At 39.4% G+C, this 7,837-nt stretch overlaps 1 pseudogene; it reads left to right on the forward strand.

The window, feature by feature from the left end:
* The first annotated feature begins 24 nt into the window (after positions 1–24).
* Positions 25–522, forward strand: LOC120232598 (annotated as a pseudogene).
* The last annotated feature ends 7,315 nt before the right edge of the window (positions 523–7,837 follow it).

Raw genomic sequence — 7,837 nt, forward strand, 5'->3', positions numbered from 1 at the left:
ATAAACATTAAAAAAAAAAGAGGTTCAAATCTTTACGTTCACTTTTAAGAATACACGTGAAACTGTCCAGGCCATCAAGGGTATGCATATCCAAAAAGCCACCAACTATCTGAAAGACGTCACTTTGCAGAAGCAACGTATGCCATTCTGTGGCTACAATGGTGGAGTTGGGAGGTGTGCCCAGGCCAACAGTTGGGCTGGACATAGGGTTGGTGCCCCAAAAAGAGTGCTGAATATTTACTGCACATGCTTAAAAATGCAGAGAGTAATGCTGAACCTCAGGGTTTAGATGTAGATTCTCTAGTCATTGAGCACATCTAGGTGAACAAAGCCCTCAAGATATGGCATAGAATTTACAGGGTTCATGGTAGGATTAACCCGTATGTGAGTTCTCCCTGCCACATTGAGATAATCCTTACTGAAAAAGAGCAGATTGTTCCTAAACCAGAAGAGGATGTTGCTCAGAAGGAAAATATATCCTAGAAGAAACTGAAGAAACAAAAACTTATGGCCCGGGAGTAAATTCTGCATAAAATAAATGCAAATAAAAGTTTAAAAAATGATGGTTATTATACTTTACAGTTTTGCTGATTTTATAGCGGTCATATTTTCATGGGGCTACCTTTATTTTCTTCTTTGCTATCATATACCAATAGTTGTCACATTTCATATTTAAAAATGAAGTTGCTGATACCACCGTCCCTTCCATCTGTTTGAGCGAGGTATCATTTTTGTGTTCCCACAACTTAACAAATGTGAAACAATTTACTCTGTAGTGCCACTTGGTAAATCACTTTTTCACTTTCAGGGTATTTTTCAGTCTTGTGGGTGAGAGGTCTTGACAATAGTCATTAAAGATATGATAGCACTTTCACAAGAACAAGGACATGTGCCTTATGTCTTTGCTGAGCTCTGGTCTAGGTAGACTAATTTTAACATTTTTCTGGATCTGCACTAAGATTTCACTGGGAGAAGTCACTGTCTGCCTAGATTGGATCTGATCAGGCAAACACCTAATTTTGAGCTTGTAAAGATCACCTCAGTTATATTATCTGGCTAATGGGAGGATGTGATATCATATATTTAAAGAAAGATGTGATACAAACCAGACTGATTAGGTTTTGCTGCCTGGTAATTGTGACTAAGTCACTTGAAACCTCAAATTATGATAATTTAGTTGACACATATATCTATTTAGTTTATTCAAATTAAAGCAAACATTACTTAAAAAGTATGAGAAAGAAAGAATGAAAAACCATTTAAATGTGAAGCTGCCGTTAATTCTATTCAATGAGCATGGGACACAGGGAAATGTAAGGGTGGCATGAAGTTGCTGTTTCCACAGTTAGTTTCAGTTCCCTTATGTATCTTATAATGTGAACATCTTACTACAGAAAATGGGATGAAATCTCAGTGTTTAAATACACTGCCCTTATCTTTTTGTACAACATGGCCCCTAAATGCAAGCTAGTTATTACATTTAGAGTTCAACCAAAGATACATAAGACCATTCTAACAATGGAGGAAAATCAATTAGATTAATGGAGAGATTGTGTGCTTGTATATTGTAAGGGCAACTTTTAAGGGATTTTGTGACTAATTTTTATTATATTTGATTTTTTGCCTTACATGTTACTTCACAATCTAACTCCTGCACAAAATGCAATTTCCATTATAATATCTGCCTTACCAAGGTTGTTCTGGGAATCAAATGAGATAATATATGTTAAAGCGCTCTGCAAAATCCACGGTGCCATAAAATGTAAAATGTTTCTGTATTCTGGACAAGACTTGGCCAGCCATTTAAATGTTTTTACTCTGTTTTCACACAGAAAGTGAATTTTAGCTGTGTACAGAACAACAATCACAATAATAATAATGATAGAAGCTAAGAAATTGATTAATTGCCTACAAACCAGGAAATGTGCTTAGTGCTTTAAGTGGATTATCCCAATTAGATACTGCTTTGGGGAGAGTTCTTCTACTTAGATTTCTTTCTTTCTTTCTTTCTTTCTTTCTTTCTTTCTTTCTTTCTTTCTTTCTTTCTTTTTTAATATTTTTATTTATTTCTAGGAGAGAGAGAGAGACAGCGTGAGCAGGGGAGGGTCAGAGAGAGAGGGAGACACAGACTCTGAAATAGGCTCCAGGCTCTGAGCTGGCAGTCAGCACAGAGCCCGACGTAGGGCTCGAACCCACGAACCACGAGATCATGACCTAAGTGAAAGTCGGTCGCTTAACTGACTAAGCCACCCAGGCTCCCCTCTACTTAGATTTCTATATTCCAGACTCTCTGAAGGATACCTCAGTTTCCAATATTATATACACTTTCTGGGAAACCTTCACATTACTCATGTGGTGTGAAGCCAGTATGTTTTCTTCTTATACAGCTGAATTTAAAAACTAAGAAGTTCTGGGTGAGAAAATATTTATTTCCTACTATTGCCATGGGGAAGAATTTTCATCGGAAGGACATGTGAACCTTTCCCTATTATTTACTCCCCTCTGAGGGAGGAAGGAGGTCTTGCCTGATTAATCTTTTAATATAAATTTTATTTATTTATTTAGAGCTCAAGTGGGGAAAGAGCAGAGAGAGAAAGAAAGAGAATCCCAAGGAGGCTCTGAACCACTAGTGCAGAGCCCAATGCAGGGCTCAAACTCATGAACCATGAGATAATGACCTGAGCAGAAGTTAGATGCTTAACTGACTGATCCACCCAGGCACCCCTGTTTTTTATTCTTCAGTGGGGGGGCAGAGGGGCAGAGAGAGAGACCAAGACAGAGGGAGACAGAGACTCCGAAGCAGGCTTTTGCTGTCAGCACAGAGCCCTATGTGGGGCTTGAACTCATGAACTGTGAGATCATGCCCTGAACCAAAATCAAGTCTGATGTTTAACTGAGTCATCCAGGGGTCCATGATTAGTCAGTTTAGAAGAAGGAAATGAACATTTATGGATCAGCCACTCCTACACATTTTGGATTTGCCTGCTCTCAGAGAGGATGAATTTGGTTTCAGTCTCTGTCATGCCATGACCCTAGTGAAAGATGATCTTACTTGTGGTTGAGACCTACAGCTGTTTAGTGCTCCCCATGACTAGGTAGGTAAATCTAACTAGTTCAGCCACTATTAGCAAGTTTACTTGGTTGCACATCACTTAATGTAGATTTCGTTTGAAGTAAAAATAACATTTGTTATCTTTGATTCCTATGTCTACTTCTCAACTGGTTTTAAAGTAAGTGGGAAAGAGAAAGATTATGAAGCAGTTCTACTTAAAACTCTGACAAAAGGGGCGCCTGGGTGGCTTAGTCGGTTAAGCGTCCGACTTTCGCTTGGGTCATGATCTCGCGGTTCGTGGGTTCGAGCCCCGCGTCGGGCTCTGTGCTGACTGCCAGCTCAGAGCCTGGAGCCTGTTTCGTTCTGTGACTCCCTCTCTCTCTGACCCTCCCCTGTTCACGCTGTCTCTCTCTCTCTCTCTCCTAGAAATAAAAAAAAAAAAAAAATAAAATAAAACTCTGACAAAAGACAGGGTAAGGAAGTAGTTAAGAGCACAGGGGTGGAAATGAATTTGCCTAATTTCAAATTTGGGCTTTATCACTTTTCAGCTGTGTTATCTTATGCACGTTACTTAAACTCTCTGTGCCTTAGTTATCTGTAAAATGAGAACAATAATAGAACCTACTCTCATGGTTGAGAGGATTAAATGAATTAATACATGTAAAATGTTTAGAATAGTCCTAAATGTATCAGCATTCAATAAATGTTAGCTTTTCTTATTAATAAATTCACACTAATAGCCCAAGGATACAGTCTAAATATTTGCGCACATAATTTGCATTCAGCTTCTAACTTCCCTCCTTAAAAAATGTTGATTCATGGGGCATTTGGGTCGGACTCTGGATTTCCACTCAGGTCATGATCTCATGGTTTGTAAATCTGAGCCCCCTGTCTCTGCACTGATAGCAAGGAGTCGGCTTGGGGTTCTCTCTCTCTCTCTCTCTCTCTCTCTCTCTCTCCCCCTCTCTCTCTCTGGCCCTTACCTGCTCATGTCACAGTTTTTCTACTCTTTCAAAATAAATAAATAAACTTAAAAAAATGTTGATTCCTTGATTATCAGCACTGGGGCCTTCTACTGATTCATTCTCTGTGGTTAGTATGGTATATTTAGTCTTCTTCCTTTGTTCTTTACTTGCCACAATCCATAGAAAAGGAACTCACAATGACATGCCTTTTAGATTTCTGTGAGGTCTTTGGACTAGTCCACTGTGCTTGCTCTTATTTCAGAGCCCCTTAGCACTTTTCCTATCCTATACAATTTAGCGATTAAATATGTGTCATATGGGATGCTAAATAGGACAGATTGTTTAAAAAAAGAAAATCACCTCAGTGTCTGTTCTTGTGGTGCGATTATGTTGCAGTAATATTTAGGGAAGCATGTTCAACATTTTATCGTAGAGAATTTCAAACATACAGAAAGCTGAAAGAATTTTTTAAAAGATTTTCTAATTATTTTTTAGTAATTTCTATACCTTGGGCTTGAAAGCCTGGGTTTGAAATCTAGCTTTGCCACTTACTGGCTATGTGACCCATATAACATTACTGTTACTTAGTGTCTTTGTCTGTAAAAGAGGGTAATAGTAGTACCTACCTCATGAGGTTGTGAAAATGCCTGTAAAATGCTTATAATAGTGCTTGACCAGCAAACACTTGTAGAGTACTAACTTATGCTGGGCAATTTATGCATATTAATATGTCATTTACTTCTCACCAAAACCCCATGAGGTAGTACCATTATTATAAAATATAATGTATATTAGCTATTACTATTTTTTTATAGCAGAAATTCATAGAGAAAAAATGTCTCTCCTTAGTTTGGTGTGTTTTTTTGTTTTTGTTTTTGTTTTGTAAATTTTATTTTTAAGAACACCCGAGTGGCTCAGTCAGTTAAATATATGACTTCAGCTCAGGTCATGATCTATGGTTCCTGAGTTCGAATCCCACATCAGGTGAGATTGAGCCCCACCTCAGGTGAGTTCATGGCCCTCTTCAGGTGAGCATGAGGCCTGCTTTGGGTAAACACAAGCCCTGTTTTGGGTGAGCCCTGCTTTTCTCTCACTTGCTCTCTGCCCCTCGTGGGATTCTCTCTCTCTCTCTCTCTCTCTCTCCTTCTCTCTCTCTCTCTGCCTTTCACTCACTTGCACTCTCTCTTTCCTTCTCTAAAAAACAAAAAAGATTTTATTTTTAAATAATCTCTACACCCAAGGTGAGGTTCAAACTCACAACCCCAAGAGTCAGACATTCTACCCACTTTGCCAGTCAGGTACCCGTCTGTTTAGTTCTTGAGTTTTAAATTTATAGAGAAAGATAGCATGAGTTGGGGTGAGGGAAAGACGGGGGCAGAGAGAGAGAGAGAGAAGGAATCTTAAGCAGGCTCCACACAGAGACCGAAGTGGGACTCCATCCCATGACCCTGGGATTGGGACCTGAGCCGAAATAAAGAGGAGGACATTCAACCAATTGAACCACCCAAGCGCCCTAAGCCCTTGAGTTTGAAAACAGACGTTTTGAAGTTCATGGCAAAAATAATGCCATGGGTTCTACATTGGCCCAGGTCAGGAGTGTAACATCCTCAGCCTTGCGCCCCTGTGTCCTGTGTGTTTCTGCACTTATATTCTTAATTGGTGGGGCGAGAGGGGGACTTTGCTGTCTTTTGGTGGATGTGTGTGGGATTCCTCTGTCCATACCTCCTGGAGGAAGGGCCATTGCCATCTAGCTGTGTGTGAGCTACATTCGGGTGGGTCCACACAGGCATGAATGGAAACTTGGAACTTTCTATTGTGTTTCTTCAGTGCCATGGATTTGAAATGAACTCCTCCTCATTGTGAGTATCCAGAGTCTCATAAAGGGTTTGTGACCAGGAAACACTGGAAGTGTCATCCCAGAATTATGGTCAGCTTTATTCCCTGTCATCTCCAAGTGGAAGTTAAGTTTCAGAACAAGCAAACAGTTCTATTTTTAAAGAAATGTGTTTCACTCAGAAATGATGAAAACAAAACTTATACTAAAAGGCAAAGATGCTAAAGGAAGAAAAAATAATGTCATGGGAAGGAAGCTTTGTGAAAGAGACTGGGCTCTTTTCCTGTCGAAAGCCTATGTACTCAGGGAAAAAGTTTATGTCGCTGACAGTTCATTTTGGAACAACAGATAAAGAGTCTCACCTGACCAAACTATGTAAAGTTTCCTAGCCTTGGGGAGATGAGAGAATAAACAACTAGGGTGAAGCTGATTAGGGTACTTGGGGACCAGTACCAAGCCAGGCTAATTTCTAGAGCTGGGAAAAATATCCCTCTGGATGGATTTGGGGATTTGATAGCAGAGAAGAATTGTGTTTCCTATGAATAATTTTTGGACTCTTGTGATGCAATATTTTATTTATTTATTTATTTATTTATTTGGTGAGAGCACTTCAGATTTACTCTTAGCAGGTTTGTAGTATACAATACAGTATTAACTATAATCACTGTGCTGCAGGTTAGATCCCCAGCATGTATTCATCTTATAACTGGAAGTTTATATCCTTTACCAACATTTCTCCATTTTTTCCCACTCTCCCCCAGTCTTGGCAACCCTTTTACTCTGCTTCTATCATTAGTTTGAGGTTTTTAGATGACACATATATACAAAATCAACAGTATTTGTCTTTCTATTTCTGGCTTATTTCACTTAGCATATGTCCTTTAGTGTGATATCATGATTTATAATAAGAAATATATATTTTGGTCTTTCTTTTTTTAATTTTTTTAATGTTTTAATTATTTCTGAGAGAGAGAGACAGCATGAGCAGGGGAGGGTCAGACAGAGAGGGAGACACAGAATCTGAAGCAGGCTCCAGGCTCTGAGCTGTCAGCACAGAGCCTGACACGGGGCTCGAACCCACAAACTGTGAGATCATGACCTGAGCTGAAGTCAGACGCTTAACTGACTGAGGCACACAAGTGCCCCATTGGTCTTTCTTTTTTTATCGCGTCCCTCTTTTGTTTCCAGGCTAGAACATCATGTATTGCCTCAGGACAAGGAAACCATAAGAAACAAAATAAGTTGAATTGTTGGCTTTCGAACACCAAAAATGAAAGACATAGCAAAACAAGATAAAGAGAAATTATGTTGTATGGGTAAAGTTATTTCTGGTTCCAGAGAAGATAACAGATTTTCTGGATGGGAAGAGAGGGATGATCCCAGACAAACTGGGACAGTTGGTAATCCTATTTAGCAGGGAGGTTGTTTTGCTTCCAATTATACTTGGTATTTACAAAATAAATTGTGTTATTAGGATATATTAAGGACCTCTAATTCAGTAATTTAGTAATTCAGTAATTTATCTACTAATAAAGAGAAGGCTTGGCAATATTTCAGTGTTCCCATTATACAGGACATAAGTAGGTAGCTGGAATTCCCCAAAGTTTTAGGAAGGATGCTTTCCTCATGCATTACTGACTTGAGTTGGTGATAATGTTCAATTGCTTCCGTTTTTTTTAAAAAAAGTTTGTTTATTTTGAGAGAGAAGGAGGGGCAGGGGGGGGAGGGGAGAATCCCAACTGGGTTCTATGCCATCAGCACAGAGCCTGACGCAGGGCTCACACCCAGGAAGTATGAGATCATGACCTGAGCTGGAATCAAAAGTCAGATGCTTAACCAACTTAGCCACCAGGTGCCCCATGCATCCATTCCTTTAAAGTTTTAATTTGTTTATTCATTTGAGTAATCTGTATACCCAGTGTGGGGCTCGAACTCATGGCCCCAAGATCAAGAGTTGTATGCTCTTCCAACTGAGCCAGCCAGACG

The sequence above is a fragment of the Hyaena hyaena genome, unplaced genomic scaffold, assembly GCF_003009895.1.
Source record: "Hyaena hyaena isolate Hyena2069 unplaced genomic scaffold, ASM300989v1 scaffold_75, whole genome shotgun sequence".
Lineage (NCBI taxonomy): Eukaryota > Metazoa > Chordata > Mammalia > Carnivora > Hyaenidae > Hyaena > Hyaena hyaena.